Source organism: Equus przewalskii, chromosome 2 (assembly GCF_037783145.1).
Source record: "Equus przewalskii isolate Varuska chromosome 2, EquPr2, whole genome shotgun sequence".
Lineage (NCBI taxonomy): Eukaryota > Metazoa > Chordata > Mammalia > Perissodactyla > Equidae > Equus > Equus przewalskii.
Window position 1 is genome coordinate 119,582,304 of NC_091832.1, and position 16,997 is coordinate 119,599,300.

Below are 16,997 nucleotides of genomic sequence, written 5' to 3' on the forward strand. Positions count from 1 at the left end.
CTATCTATCTATGTCTGTCCATCTGTCTATCTATCTATCTATCTATCTATCTATCTATCTATCCATCTATCTATCATCTATCTATCTTAAAGAATTGGCTCACACAATTCTGGGGGCTGGCAAGTAGTGCAGGTTGGCAGGCTGAAGATTCTGGCAGGAGTTGATGTTGCAGTCTTCATTCTGAGGCAGAATTCCTTCCTTTGTCAGGGAACTGAGTCTTTTCTCTTAAGGCCTTCCACTGATTGGATAAGGCTCACCCACATTAGGGAGAGCAATCTGCTTTACTCAAAGTCTACTGATTTAAATACTAATTACACATAACTAAAAAATACTCTGACAGCAACACCTAGATCAGTGTGTGACCAAACCACAGAGCACCATAGCCTAGCCAAGTTGACACATAAAATTAACCATCACAATTGTCTTTCCATTTTCTTGATGGTGACACTTTAAGGACAAGAATTTTTGTAAAATAAATTCCAATTTATTATTTTTTTTCTTTTATCACTTGTACTTTCGGTGTCATATCTAATAAATAATTTCCTGATCCAAGGTCATGAAGATCTACTCGTGTGTTATTCTAAGAGTTTTATAGTTTAGCTCTTTAGGTGTCTGATCAATTTTCAGTTAATTTTTATGTATAGTGTGAAGCAAGGGTCCAAATTCACTCTTTTGCGTGTGGCTATCCAGTTGTCTCAGCACCATTTGTTGAAAAGACTGTTCTTTCTGTGGAATTTTCTTAGCAGCCTTGATGAAAATCAATTGAGTATACATGTGGGGGTTACTTCTGGAGTCTCTATTCTATTCCATTGATCCTTATGTCTATCCTTATCTCAGGACCACACTGTTTTGATTACTGTAGCTTTATGGTATGTTTTGAATTAGGAAGTGTGAATCTTCTAAATTTGTTCTTCTTTTTTGAGATCATTTTTCTCTATTCTATGTATCTTGCATTTCCATAGGAATTTTAGTATTGTCGTCAATTTTTGCAAAAAAGCTGGTTAGGATTTTAATAGGTATTGTTTTGAATATACAGATAAATTTGGGGAGTACTACCATTTTAACAATGTTAAGACTTCTGATCTGTGAACATGGGATGTCTTATTATTTAATCTTCTTTAGTTTCTTTCAACAATGTTTTCTAGTTTTCAGTGTGTACCTCTAGCACTTCTGTTAAATTTAATCCTATTGTATTCATTTTGATGCTCCCATAAATAGAATTGCTTTTAAATTTTATTTTCAGACTGTTTATTAATAGTGTACAGAATTACAACTGATTTTTGTATATGATCTCATATCATACAACTTAACTTTCAACTTTATTATTTCTGATAGTTTTCTTTTGTGTGGATTCCTTAGAATTTTCTTTAAATTTCACGGTAATCAACCATCATCTACAATGGTGTTAACTGGACAGCAATATGAGGACCATAATATTTGTGTCCTTTACGTCTTGATTGTAGCGTTAACCTTGCATTTTCATATGGATTGTGGTATTGCTTCTGATTTACTATCTTGGCTGAATAGGGGCAGTTTCAAAGGCTTATCCTTGGCCTTTCATAAAATAATGGCTCTTACTGCACAATTCAAGGAACCATGTGTTTTTTGTTAGCTGCTGCGTGTATCCATCCCAATTATACACACAAGGACAGGGGAAATAACAACAGAACAGGTCTATGAACCCACAGTGAGAGAAGGTTTAGTCAGGATTCATCTACCTTTCAAATCCCCACTCTAACTAGGGTAGCAGGGCATGAGGGCATTTCACCTCTCCTTGTATGTGTGTCAGCCTAGAAGCCTATCTAATAGTTCTTGCAAGGTTAGAGTGGTCCTCTGGTCCTTTCGGTAGTGAATCGGGAGATGTTCATTGTATGTGCTTGTTGCAGTAATATACTTTCCTTAAGGATATCTTTAAGGATCCTTCTTTAAGGGGGAGCTGTTCTTCACTTTAATGATTGGCTCTTTGAGAACAGGATCAGATGTTAAAGCCGGCTGAATAATTGTGATTTTCCACTGTGAAGGCTGACATAAGCCTTCTGCTCGCCAGCCCCAACTGCCCATCTGTCTCACCCCGTGGAAACACCATGGTCAATGTACCCTATACTCTGCATTTGATGCCCATTATGGTGATCACTTCTGCCGTGGTCTGACTACTAAAGGCTACAACCCGGTCTCTGACATTTTGAGTTCTATCATCCCCATTGACACAGTGGAAATGAGCTCCACCTTGGCATCATTTCCTTCTATCTACCCTGGCCTACAGAGAAGAGCCACCACTGAAATTCTCAAAGACCTAATGGAATCTCATAAAAAGTTTGTTCCTTATTGTCTTAGTAAAGGGAGTATCCTCTGGGTCCTCTTGCGAACACGGCTGGGATGTTTTCTCTCCCACTTCCCGGAGCCTTCCAAATCCTTCTCCAACACTCTGCTGAGGCGGTTCTGGTGTCTCCACCTTTATTACTCTAAGCCATAATAATGACTAAGCTTCAAGGAGGCATCCCAGTGCTGGGTTAGGACTGGGTCCAGATGTTCTTGCCGAGACACTAAATCCTGAGTCATGGAGAGTACTTCAGTGTCAACAAATCTCCCCTTTTCTGGTTTACAGGCAGCCTCCTAATCTTAATCCTCAAAATCCACTCCCACACATGTTCTTCCAATTCCTGACAGTGTGTATAAACCAGTACTACCTTTTCTGAAAAAAGCCATTTTCTTCTGGAGCAAGGACTGTATTTCCCCACTCAGTGAACGCTGAGTCATGACCTTAGTTATTGGTTTGTAAACCATAAGGGGAGGCGATGGTGGGTCTTGCAGAGACAACGTCATCTTGCTAGGCTTCTGCCTCAGGTGCCGTCTTGATAAGATCTTCAGGTTAGGGAGACTCCTCTCCTCCAGCAGTGGAGGGAGCTGCTTCTGCCAATCTGGGGTATCTGGGAGAACCTGGGGTTCGATCTACTTCAATGGATTCACACAAATGTCCCCATATCAGGTCCCAGGGTTCTACTTTTCTATTATGGCCACATCTTCAGCTTAGGAGACATTTCAACACTGCCCATTCAGTATTTTCATCAGGTTGAGATATTTCTCCTGACTTCCAGCATAGACTACCCTCTGAGTGTAGGAGTTGCAGGTCTTTTTGAATCCTCCTATGGAAGCTTTCTGACCTTCACAGTGCGCCCTGAGTTAACAGCTAACCTGAGCCTGGTATTTTATTTCTACTCCATATTCTATTCTGTTTTTTCAAGGCTTTTAACAAAAGTCACTCAATTCTGTAATCCTTATAATTACCCTCGCCTGGTAACATTCAGGGCAATGCTCTTCCCTTCCCCATGCTTTATCACATCCACATGAGTGCGAGTCTTAGTAATCGCCTGCTACATCACGCTAGGTCTTGTCAACATCCTGCTTACCACCAGTAATTGGATTATCGGTATTATCTAAGTGGAGACAATCCAGCTATAGAATCTCATTTTGAGGGTCTGCCTTCCAGGACCATTCCTGGTACCAGATGCCTTTGGATTCCCCTAAAAGCAGTGCCTGAGATAAGAACTTGGGTATAGGTAGTTTCTTTGGGAAGTCATTCCACAAACATGAGTGGCCAAGTAAGGGTGAGATAACGAAGGAGGAGATCCTGGGTAAGGGTACTTTCTGGGGTTGGTACTCTGGGAAACAGGGGACTTTTGAGAAGAACAAAGAGTGCCTCCAAGAATTAGCCATCTGAAAGATGGAAGTCTGGAGCATTTCTCTACTGACTCCCCCGTTGCCAGCTGCCCTTGTTTAAGTGGGCAAGCCAGCTCCTGTGGCGTTAGAGAAGGCCCTGGGGGCAGAACATGGGGAGACCGTGCAGCAGCAGGCACTTGAGGTGGGAGTTTGGCTGATGAGCTGAGTTGGAATTGTCCCTAATAACCATGGCAGGCTACAATCAAGATGGGCAGCTGAAGATGCAAGGCCATAGGAAGGAGGTTTAGGTCAGAGACACAGACGTGAAAATTACGTAGAGGTGGTACTGGAAACACAGGAATGCGTGAGATCATCAAAGAAGTAGAGAAAACAAAAGAACACCTGTTCTTAAAAGGACGAGGGAGAGAATTGAGGAAAGAAAACTAAGAATTGATCTGAGACGTAAGAAAATCAGGAGAGCATGGTATTACGGTAAACAAAAGAAGGGAAATTTCTCAAATGAGGTGGGTCATCATCTTCAAATACCATAGAGAAATCCAGTAAAATAAGTACTGGGAAACATTCACTGTCTTTATCAATAAGTACATCATTTTCACCACTGTCTTCGTAAGTTTCAGAAAGGTAGTCAGGACAGAAGCCAGATTCCAGCCGGTTAATAAATCCCAGGAGACGGAGCAGAGACACTGAATACGGCAACACTTTCAAGGGGATTCTCTGAGAAGCCAAGAAGAAGTACGATCTTCAGGATTAACAGGAAACGGAGGAATTCTTGGGTGAGTGTTCAGGTTCCAAAGCTGTAAATTAGTCACTTCAAAGATTTCTTTCTTAAACTAGTTTAGTTGACTAATTCTTTATTGAGGAGTTAGTTCTTTAGCCAGTTAATAGGAGTCTCAGCTTCTTTAGGAAATGCCATCCTTTTATTTATCCCACCACTTCCTCTTGCAGAAGGACAAACTTGGTTACAACTTGGTCGTGTTCTCCTCTAACCACCAGAACTGAGTGAGGGCCAGGTTGTCTAGAGCCTGGAACAAGAGGAAAAAGTGATTAAAATAAACACAAAGCTTGTTTACATATTCACAGGAAACTTCCCACGACATATTAAAATGGAAACAAAGAGATCAAATTCAAGAAAGGGATGCAAATGTTGAATTTCTCTTAATCCATGGAGGCCAATTTTCTTTACAGCAAAAAGCCCTGAAAAAGAAAATTAGCCAAAAGCATCACTGTTTTCCCTGGCTGCCAGCTTGTCAGCATCCGGTCACATTGTTGCTCTGATTTTCCCCCTTATTACAGGCAGGCAGGAGCTTGAAATTCCTGCTGAAGCAGAAGGCATCCGTGCAGATGCGTATCATAGGCAACTGCAGAGTGACTCACCCCGAGGCTGGGGATCTCGGGAGTTGAACTGAGGACAAAAGGGGAGGGATTTCCTTCCCTGGGCTGGCCTCCAAGAACTCACTCTCTCCACTCCCCTGGAGCTCCCTGCTTGGTCAGAGAGCCTCGTGGAGGCTGATTATGAGGCCTGCAGGGAAAGTTAGTGCTTGTGGCTGGCTTTCCTTCTTGACTCTCTTTCTTGACTTTGTGCTTTACTGTGCTTTGTTGTTTTTCCTGAAGTTCTCAACTTTATATATGAGTTTATGAAAAATTTTATAGCTGAGATTGGTGATGATGATCCGGCTGCTCAGAATTCATAGAGCAATTATTACAGGGGAGGCCAAAGAGCTCCGTGGATCTTCGACCTCGGAACACTCGTTAGGAGATGGTGAGAGATATGACCAGGGTTAGGGCTGACACCTGATGGCAGGAAGAGTGGGTAGGCAGCTTTTCCTCCCCCTCCCACACTTCCCTCCACCTCTCTCCCCTTCCCTTCTGTCCTTTCCATCCTTCCTCCTCCTTCTCAGTGCTCCTATGTCTGCCCTGATAGCCTGCTCTTCTCACAGGGTTATTACGAGATTAAATAACACATAGGAAACTATTTCAAATTTCATAAAACCCTATGGTATTGTTTTGTGATTATAATGATCACTCCTGGGCTATTTGGGATGAAGATCAAAGATGGTAGGTATCACTGATGGAGACACAGCAATTGACTCGTGAATATTTCTCTCTTTTACCTGCACATGAAACTTAAGTAGCAGTGGACTTGTCATATTCTTTTTTAACTAATTGATGATAACAGTACTTTTTGTCTCAGTTCTACCTGTATCAGGCTGTGTGTGTGTATCCACCTCTACAGCTACACCTACGTGTGTATCTGTATCCACAGCTGCATTTATCACAGATTTTTAGGATTGCTAGTCATAAATTCCATTGGGTTCCTCAAGCTGTTTACTGAGGCCACAATCATTCGTAGTCTGTCTGTAACCTTCCTTCTTGGTCTCACCTTCCTTCCCTAGCAATTCTCAGTGTGCTTACAAAAAGACCTGCCTCTGTCCTGTTTCTGATAGAAAGGGCCAATCTTTTCCCCTGAAGTCTAAAACCGTTAGGGCGTCCTTGAAGCTGTCCTCAGTCTCTGAGGTCATGGTGGCTACTTTTTGTGTATTTCTCAACATTCAATGAGCAAGACATTCGTGCTGCAGTATCTAATACAGTATACTTTCAGGATGTTAGGTGCTATCAGATATCAGACACAAAGCTGATCTAGTTAATACCAATGGGCTTCTGGAATCAGCTGGAATTGCTCACGTGCGTATTTGGGTCATTGTGCTGGGCTTCAACCTCAGGGTCTTGTGGAGGCTGGCACACTTCTCAGGTGAACACTGTTTGCCGTGCTCTTAGCTCAAAGGCTTCTCTGAGCTGAGGTGCTTGCTTCTTGCATCAGGGACATTATTGAGTTGGCCAGGTCTTTAGATGGTCGGAAAGACAGAAGTGAAGTAGCACCTCTCTCTGTTGGGCGACCTTTGACCCTGGAGCGAGTTCTGTCTTCCTTCCGTTGACAGGTGGGATTTTCTGTTGCCAGATTCCTTTCTTTCTCTCCTATCCCACAGGAACAAAATAACACATCAAAAATATGACATTTTAGATGCTCAGTCTCAGCTGAATGGTCTGCAGGATATACAGCTTGCTCAGGGACCGAGCGCTGCAAGAATCTGTTGGCTGTCCACCTGGGACAGACCCACAGACTGAAGCAGAAAAGGTCTGCACCACCTCCAGGGCTTTGTGGATCTGTGCTTGTCTGACAACCAGATTACCCCCTCCTGCTAAACCCTTCCACCGCATCCGACTGTACCTGCAGGTGTGTCTGGGTGTCCCAGGTACAGCAAAGAAGCTGATGTGTCAGCCGTGTGCATCACTTTGGAAGGCTTCCCAGCATATGTGCTTCTGGTTCTGTAATCTCATTGACTACTGGATTATCTCTGTGGAATCTGTTTTCTTTGGGATGCAGTTTTAAGAATTCCTTTGGGACAGAGGAGTTGCCTCTTGTTTGAAAGGAAAGCAGAAAAGAGACTTCCGCCCTCTCCCTGGCAGGAAGAGGGACGGGACCCTGACACTTCCCCTGGGACTATTATCCCCATCCCTGCAAACCAGCTCAAGGTTTCATTGTTTAATCACTTCACACTCAGTGTTGTAGAGATTATAGTGTCACCAAGAAAAAAGCGCATGAAAACATTCAAAGTGACAAATGCTAGACAATTTTATGAAGCTGGAACCTAACCATGGCACTCTTGGCTACACAGCAGAATTTTCTTCAAGGAGTTTTAGCTTCATTGCTGAAGTGATGTTGCGTGAAGACTATCAACCTTTAAATAATACTCCATTCATGATTTAATTTTACTTCAAGACCAGTGGGTGTTCAGAATGAAGTATAGAGCTGAAGTCTTTATTTCTAGGAGAGTGGTTGCAGATGCTAATTTAAATTTAGGGAGAAAGACAATGGCCCATGGCGAACTAAGCAGAGCATTTGGGAGGCCACTGGAGCCAGGGCGACATCTCCTAATTAAGCTGTAGGCTCCTTTTCCTACTGTCAAGACCCAGCGGTTGTTGTTTAGGACAGATAACTTACAATTTGTTATTGATTTCATTTTCCCCTTTCAAGTTTTCGGATTTTTATTTCTGCTGGCAAATTCTGGAAATTATCTAATTCACTGGACAGTTCTTCCCCTAATGGGGATATAAACTTCAGTTAAAAATTAGCTTTTGCTTTTGAGCTCTTTCCTTTAATGGGTACAGGACAGAAGAAGCTTGTCTTAATTTTCCTTTTGTGCACTGGCCAGCTGACTCTTGGGGATGCAATGAGAATTGTTAGGGAAGGAGTGGCAGACACAGGCACTGTGCTGTCATCTCAAATCCTCAAGGGAACCCCATTAATATGGTGGAAAGCTAACTCTTACAGAACTCACCCATCCTGGATGCCATTCTAATTTCATTTTGGATTTTGGCTCTCTCCTGTGCTCCCTGCTTTTTCCTAATTCACTAGCACTGGAGAATTCCTTGGAACTGCCCACAGTCATATTTTATAGCCAATTGTCTGGGTTTAGGAAGTACCTACTTATTGATGGCCAAGGGGGTTGTCTTATCAGAAATGACAATGATTCTCAAGAAGCTGTAGGGAAGTGATTGAACTGTTCACAGTGCTGTTTCCATGGAGAGGGCAAGATTGATGGAGATAGCAGGGCAAGATAAGAAGACACTGCCAGCTCTTCCCAGAAGCTCCTATGATGGAGGGAAGGTGATGTAAGCAGTTACTCTGAGGACTTCTGTTGTCACAGACTAGTTGTACTGCAGTCAAGTCGTTCCTTACTTTCGGCAGTCTCCGATTTTTCCTTCCTCTTCCTCTGCTCAAGTGTAGGTTTCCTGTTGAAGAAACAACACAGAATAATACATTAGGAGACCAATAGTGAGTGTTCTCTCATGTAAAAGTCTGGCTTAAGACCAGTGATATGCTGCTAAATGTTTAATGACTGACTCTGGGTAAAGAGTCCTGACTTGTAGTATTTGCTGATTTCCATGGTGCAAATACTCCCATCAAGTCTGATTTCAAGCTACCAATGTGAGGTCACTGAATGCAGAGTTGGGAAGAGATGTGGATAATCAGCTTTTGCAAGCTGGTGTTAGCCGGCTCTAGCACACCACTAAATATGTGTTAAGTGCTTAGAACATGGCTTAGTACATGGCAAATTCTAAACAAATGTCTTTTTTTTTTTATGAGGAAGATTTGCCCTGAGCTAACATCTGTTGCCAATCCTCCTCTTTTTGCTTGAGGAAGAGTGGCCTGAGCTAACGTCTGTCCCAATCTTCCTCTATTTTGTGTGTGGGATGCCACCACAGCATGGCTTGATGAGAAGTGCTAGGTCCCCGCCCGGGATCTGAACCTGGAAAACACAAGCTGACGAAATGGAACACTGGACCCCAACCACTACACTGCCAGGCCGGCCCCACGAATGTGTCTTTTTATCAATCATTATTCATTACCATTGGGATTATTATAGTCCTCTGTATCTCTTCTTTTTTTGAAGAGAAGATTAGCTCTGAGTTAACAGCTGCTGCCCTAATCCTCCTCTTTTTGCTGAGGAAAACTGGCCCTGAGCTAACATCCGTGCCCATCTTCCTCTACTGTATATGTGGGATGCCTACCACAGCATGGTGTGCCAAGCAGTGCCATGTCTGTACCCGGGATCTGAACCGGCGAGCTCCAGGCCGCTGAGAAGCAGAACGTGCGAACTTAACCGCTGCGCCACTGGGCGGGCCCGCTCTGTGTCTCTTCTTTATGTTTGTATGTGCGCATCCAGCAATGTGCTAGAAAACTCTTCAAAAAGCCTTGATTTTCTTCATTTGCCAATTTCCAGGTAAGTACTTGTGCAATGGGTGGTTTCAAGCTACTGATGGATTAACATTTGGTTTGAAAAATTCCTGAATATTTAGTAATCTCCCCTCCAAGTCAGGAGGAACCTGCCCCAGCACACAAGTGTTTTCAGAGCTAGCTCCGGGGGTGTCTGTATTGTCCCCAAGATTTTGTTCACAAACATTGAAAGGACAGGTTGTAATTTTTAGGTCCTGTGTAAGTGAATTTTTTCTCTTCTGAGTAATAAGCTGTGAACAAGTTTTCTATTTCTCTTTCTCAACTCTTCTTTCTCTATTTGAAAAATTTTACCTCTCAATTTACAAAAAATATTTTAGAACAAAATCTTATATCACACAACTCATCTGATATCCACTAGAAAATCCTATAAATTTAGAATCTTGGACTAAAACTTATATATTTACAAATTAGATTGCCATTCTGGCTTTTATTTCTTTTTCTTTTTTTTCTTTAAAGATTGGCATCTGCGCTAACATCTGTTGCCAATCTTCTTTTTTTCTTCTTCTTCCTCTCCCCAAAGCCCCGAAGCACATAGTTGCACATTCTAGTTGTGAGTGCCTCTAGTCGTGGCATGTGGGACGCTGCCTCAGCATGGTTTAAAGAGTGGTATTAGGTCTGCACCCAGGATCTGAACCCACAAAACCCTGGGCCCCTGAAGCAGAGCACGCGAACTTAACCACTCAGCCACGGGGCTGGCCCCTCCTTCTGGATTTTAATAGTTGCTAGCCTTGTAATTTTGGACAAACTCCAAATCAAGGATAAGAAGAAAGATCTCAAAGGACTGTTGTGAGATCTGTGAACGGATGGTACAAATTGTGCATATTTAAATACACGGCATGGTCTCATTCTCTCAAGAATCAGTATTGTGGCTAATTTCACGTCCGTATATGCATGAAGGCAGTGGGCAGATGGATGGTATGGCTTTTTAGTGTCACAGAATGAGAACGAAGGAAGAGATCATTAAGCTTCGGACAGTTTAGACAGAAGCTGAGACTAGGGAAATATTTTAGGTAGATAGAAAAGAATGGAGAGGGCATCATAGGTAGAAGAAGTGTACAAATAAATGACCAGAAGTGGAAACAAAATCAGTAATACTCAGGGGGAACCTTCATTCGACACACACTCCCTGGTTGCCATATGCTAGACAGCGTGTGTGGTGCTAGAGCTGTGGAGTAATATGACAGAACTCCTGTGTTCGTAGGCTCTGAAATCAAAGAAAAGATTCTCTAGATTGGAGAAGACAGTTTGGGAAAAGTGCAAATTAAATTTTGTTGGGTAAATTGAGGTCATTTGGTGGAATAATATAGAGTTTGTAATTATCAGATACACAAAAGAAGTCACTGTAGAAGTGTTAGTAGGCGAGTGACAATTAAAATGGCATTTTGCAATGATCATTTTAGTTGAGATACGCAGAATAGACCAGGAGGCTGGAGAGAGGGAGAGAGAAGAGAATATGAAATCACTGAGAAATGAGGAGGGTCTGAATTGAGATTATGGTAACACATGGTCCCTGATTGTACAGGATGAAGAAACAGAAGAATCAGGTTTAGAAAAAGGATTGGCGAGCTTTTCTGTGAAAGCCAGATAGTAAACATGTTCAGTTTTGCAGGTCACACAGTCTCTGCTGCATCTGCTCAGTTCTACCGTCGCAGTGTGAAAGCAGCCGCAGACTCTGCAACCATGAATGAGTGTGGCTGTGTCCCAATAAAATGGGGGTGGTGGATCTGGCCCACTGGCTGTCCTTATTTGACCCCTGTTTTAGAGCACAGAGAAGATGATAGGGGTCGTTGTTGAGGGGAGAGGATTATAACCTCAGTTTTAAATATACCAGGTTTGGGTGATGAAGGGGAAATCTAAGTGGAAATATGGAAATTTATGGTTGGATTTTGGATGAGAGATCAAGCTTCGATTCAAATTTGAGTTATTCACTGTTAAAGTTAGAAAGTAGAGGTACATTTAGGGTCATACCAGGAACACAGAAACTGGAAGCAATCTAATGCAAAGAACAGATTAAACAGGTGATGACGGAGCTAAGGAGACAAACGAGGACAACATGGAGGTTAGGACTAGCATGTGGCTAGGACCCTAACTTGTGGCTACCATGGAGGTGGTGCTTTTGGAGCTCAGGGCCTGGGTGAGGCAGAATGTTACAAGAAGGGGCCCCAATGAATTACATTTCCTTGTGTTCAGGCCCTTTGCAATGTAATATTGCTGCTGTTCTCATCAAGAAACAAAGTCTACTTTTTATCCCTCTGAATAGGGGCTGGGCTTGTAACTTGCTTTGACCAATAGAATGTGATAGATGCGATGTTGTGTGAGATCTAGAACCCACAGGCCTTAAGAAGACTTGCAGCTCCAGTCTTGCCCTTTAGAAATCTTCAGACCACCGTGCTGTGAAGAAGCCTGGTCTAGTCTACTGAAAGACCAGAGGTCACAGGGAGGAGAACCCAGCTACCAGCCAAAACAATTGCCAGACATGTGAGTGGAGCCATGTGGAGCCATCCAGCTCCAGGCAAGACATCAGAGACGCATCCAAGACAGAGAGAGGGAGGGAGAGAAATACCCTGGCTCCTCCCATCCTTTATCCTGCCATCTTCTTCAGTGCCTCTTGCCAGTGCCTCCTTCCTCCCTCCAGTGCCCCATTTGGTCTAATTAAAAGAGGCCAGCTGACAGGGGAGCCTGGGAAATGAGGCCTGCAAAATGAAGCCTCACTGGGAAGAAGCCCAGGATTAGCAAAGGAAAGGAAGCAAGAATGGAGGAGAAAAGCAAGCAAAGGGTGGAGTCCAGTTTCGGCCACGGAGAAGGGAGGGGAACTCCTAGAGCAGCAGAGGTGGACCAGCCAGGTGGGCTGGAGAGGCAATAATACCAGGTTGGCCTCAAGGGAGAAGGGAGAGCATTGTAAGGAAGAAGGAGGGGTCTGATAAATGGGGTGAAATAATACAGAGACTTCAAAGAGGGTGACTGGCAAAGAGACAATTTTATTTGGTGACATATGGTAATTAGTGGCCCACGAGTGGCCTGTGAGTGTTGATTAATTTTCCCTTCCCAAATTGTGGTTTGAAAATCTTCAAAGGTCTGTGAAAGTGTCATAGGAGATTCATCATTAAAAATGGTAATGGCATCTGTTTTTGCTTCTAGTATGTTTAGAAGATTATTTATTCAGATGGTAAGTTTATATAAATTTTCAAATGCAATACATCTCTATTATAAAAAACCATACAGAAATGCATAAAGCATTAAGTTAATGATCTCTAATTCTGTTTTAAAAATGTCTAAATTAAATGATGATGTGGCTATTTTTTCTTTCCAACCTGAACACTTTGAGGGTCTTGCAGAGTGTATTGAGTGGGTGCACACCAATTATCGGGCACGAGATGATTACATTTGTGACTCAGTCACCCAGTTGAATACCTCTAGCCATTGTGTTGATTTTGATTACCAGAGAGCTAAAAAGTCTTCTTGTTCTTAAGCACCTTTCAAGTTTAATTTACATCCATGACGGGACCTTTCATAAACACAAAAAATAAAATGAATACTGAAGTGAAACATAAGTTGGGTGTAAAAATGATATTTCTCTAATTTGCTTTAAGATGTCCTAAACAAGATTCTTAAGTGTCATTAATTTAACCACAATTTTTATGTAGCACACCAAAAATCTCTCTAGTCCTTCTAAAACCAGGGTAAAAAGGAAAAAAAAGCAGAGAGAGAAATATATTCAATTTAGCTTTTTTACTTATTGCAAATAAAGATAACCCATACCTCTAGTGAGACATTTTTAAAGAAGTGCTACCTTAGATATTTTTCTTGTTATTTAAAAACAGAATGTAAATACTGTATGATTCTGTTTATATAAAACTGTGAAAAGTGAAATCTAAACTCTAGTGACAGGAAGCAGGGGAGGGCACGGACCCCAGCAAGGGAGAAGGAGGGGGCTCTTGGGGATGATGGAAATGTCTGTGTCTCAATGTGGAGGTAGTTACACTGTTGAATTCAGTGAACTGTACATTTATAATGGGCACAGTTAAATATATACATTTTTTTTTTTTTTGAGGAAGATTAGCCCTGAGCTAACATCTGCTGCCAATCCTCCTCTTTTTGCTGAGGAAGACGGGCCCTGAACTAACATCCATGCTCATCTTCCTCCACTTTATACATGGGACACCTGCCACAGCATGGCTTGTGTGGTGCCTAGGTTTGCACCTGGGATCTGAACCCACGAACCCGGGGCCGCCAAAGCAGAATGTGCGAACTTAACCACTGCGCCACTGGACCAGCTCCATGTTATACTGAGTGTAAAACAGATCTCGAAGTAGTAGATTAAAACCATATATAAATTTCATAAAAATAACTCAGTTTATTTTTTCTAACGTTCAGTTAGATAACTCCAAACATTAGGTCACAAAGCAGGGTTTTATCTCTAAGGGCCGGGACCAGGGTGGGGCCCGGGAGGCCCCAGGGCACGGAAACATCGGGGCTCCCTGTGGAGTTTCTGCAGATGCACATCTGGTTTCCCTCCTTCAGCTTTGTGCCCTGGGCATCCCACTTGCCTCCCCCTGTTGGATGACCTAGTGGAAGTTAACATTTCATTCCATCTTTTAATATACATTTGGTGCCTAAACCGAATGTTATAGAATACGCTGTCATTAAATTTTACTTGTTGCCAAACACATTTTTTTAATCCTGGCGTGATTTGTTGGGCTTCTGGAGTGGGAGGACAGTTCCCTTTCACTCCTGGAGAGCTCTGAGCCGCTGCCTCCCGGCACGTGGCCCCCGCCCTCCCTTCTCCCTCTGAAACACTGAGTGGTGTGTGTGGGAGCCGCTCCGTCTGGTCTTCCTGTTCTGCGTCCTCTTGCTCATCTCCTCCACCCCTCTGTGCTGCCCTTACTGTGCGCAAAAGCTTGAGTTCCCTCTCCTCTCGTTCTTCACCTGGGGCTTATCCCATCCATTGATTTTCTAATTTCCATGATTATTATGCTTTTATTTCTCCAAGTTCTATTTGTTTATCAAATCTGCCTGTAAATTTGACATCCTCTTGTATTTCTTTAAAAATTTAAACAGACATTCTTCACGTTTTAAATATTGATTGTAAATATCACTAAAACGGCAAGATTTCGGCTTTTCTCCTTGATGTGCCTGATCCCAGGCACTAAGGATCTGTGCTAAAACAGGAACTCTGTAAATATTTGTTTTAGTTCGTTATTAGCCATCTTCGCAGCTCAGCTTCTGTTGCTTGTTGTTTCCACTGACTCTTGCCAATGGCAGCATCTTTCCTTGGGCGGCTGTGATTTCTTTTTCCTTATTGTGAGCTTATGTTTCCCGGAACTTCATTTGAGAAGACTCTGTCCTGGGTTTAAGGTGCTTTCCTTTGGAAAGTTTCTACCTTTGCTCTTTCCGGATGCCTCAGAAGCACTAACAACCATGCGCCACTTTAAATTCTCAGTCTGGGATTTCATGGCGCACACAGGTGGAGCGCATGAGCTCCAGACCGGCTCTGAGTACGAACACTCACGGGAGAACTTTTGGTTTCTTCACACAGGACCCAGGCAGGATTTCTTGCCAATTCTCCTGAAGGTAGAAATGAAGGCTTGAGAAACTCAAGGTCGTACCAGCTGGAAGAGTGAAGGGTTAGGACGAGTGCCTCGATCTGCAGGACTTTGAAGCCCTTGCTTTTCGCTTATCCCAAAGGTCTCCAAATGACTTGTGTGGACAGGTGACCCTGCCTGAAGCCAGCTCTGGAGCGGCAGACGAGTCAGAACGTGCAGGAAGCCAGGCACAGGCAGCTGCCTGAGCGGAGTCCGAGCGGGCCGGGGATGGCGGTCTGCGGGCATTCCTGGTTCCTTGCGGCTACGGCCTCTGTGGATTCACCATAAAGGGTCTGGCGGCGGCCTGGGGTGGCCACTGGTCCGCAGAGCAGGCAGTCAGGTAGGGAGCTGGCCGTGGACCGCAGAGAAGCACAGACCGGGGCCTCGCGGTCTGTCTGTCTCTGACTCGAGCAACCACGGTCCTCGGTGCACAGCGGCTGGGGCTGAGCTCTGCCTCCCAAAAGTCACGCGAACGCCCTTGGGGGCGCCGACCCAGGACTATCCGGCGAAGGGGATTCTGGGAAATGTAGTTCCCCCGCGTCTAAGCCGACCAGAAGACGAGCCCCAAGGGAGGGAGAAGCTGGCAGCCCCCAGCAGCGTCCTCTCCCGCCCCTGAGGAGAGGGACTGTCGTGTTCGTAGACTGCATAAGTGACGGCCAGCTGCCTAACCTTCTTACCGCACATCTTGTCACCCTGAGAGGGAGCGTGGGAGGTGGCGTAGACAGTGTGTCCCCTGTTAAAAGTGTATTTATTTTTCTGGAGTGTTGGTTTCAGAAGCAAAAATATACCGTAGTTTTTGAGCCATAATTCCTGCCACTTTTTAAGAAAGCAACTGTAAAATCCTTAGTTCCTGTAAGAATGGAAAGCTGTGGACTTTGGGCAGAGAGATGCTAGTGAACGCGAGCCGCTGCCTGGCGGCCCCACGTGAGGCCGTGCAAGCGCCTGGGCGCCTGGCCCTGGAGGGACGGGCCTGGCGGGTTTGCAGAGCCCCTGTGCTGTGGGCGAAGCGCCTCCGAGCCCTGCAAGCTCGCTGAGGGGCGGGATTGTCCCTCAGCCCGCTCTTTGCTTTTGAAAAAGGCTCTCAGAAAGATGGGACTTCAGTTCAAGGTCTGCGGAGCTCCTCTTACAGAACACGTGTCAGTGTGTCTGAGGTCCGCTCCAGTCAGAGCGGACTTCACTTCTTCAGACGGGAGTACACGGCCTGGGGGCCTCCTTTCCTCCAGGCCAGAGCATCCGAGCCGCGTAGCCTGAGCGCACCATCTACGCGTCTTCAGCCCTGCTGGGCCAGATCCACTATTTTCAATAATAATAACCGTCGTTATTATGTTTAGTAGTGTGATAATCATTCTATAATTGTTCTTGTTACTATGATCCTCTTCTTTCTGATGCTTTTAAAATATGTCACTATTTGCAGAGCTCTTCACCAAGTTTCCTGTTCCCTGGTCACAGCAGCCTGGGAAGGGAAGCCTTGTCGCCTCCACTTCAACATGGGGCCGCAGGAGCTCAGAGGGGCTCAGTGAGCGTGGGGGCTCTGATGAGCAGTGTGGGAGCTATTGTTCCACTCTTTCATGTTTTTGTCATTCTTTCTATTTTTAACAGGGATGGTTGTTCCTATTTCTGATGTTTGGTCGCTTACACAATATGAGCGCTTTAGGAACTATAGAAAAGCTATCAGTTTACCCAACATTACCTGCTAAACAGTGAACATGTGACAATGACTTCCTGGACAGATTGACGAATTTGTACCCTTTGTTCATTCTCCCTTAAAAGTGATGTTTCAGGGTGAGTCTTCTAGGTAAATGACATATTCTCAAGAAACTGATGAAATATGGGAACGTTTTGACTTCTTAAAATGGCCAGCCCACAGAGATGGGTAGTGGATATTTCCTTTTGCCCACATGGAACAGAATGAAAAATGATTTGTCATGCACTGATAATTA

The 16,997-nt window shown here is 44.0% G+C and overlaps 1 long non-coding RNA gene across 1 annotated transcript; it reads left to right on the forward strand.

Moving 5' to 3' along the window:
- The first annotated feature begins 4,323 nt into the window (after positions 1–4,323).
- On the forward strand, positions 4,324–16,387 carry LOC139081857 (uncharacterized). The gene is made up of 2 exons (XR_011537305.1): positions 4,324–4,451; positions 15,012–16,387. It is a non-coding gene; the product is annotated as an uncharacterized lncRNA (long non-coding RNA).
- Positions 16,388–16,997: the final 610 nt, after the last annotated feature.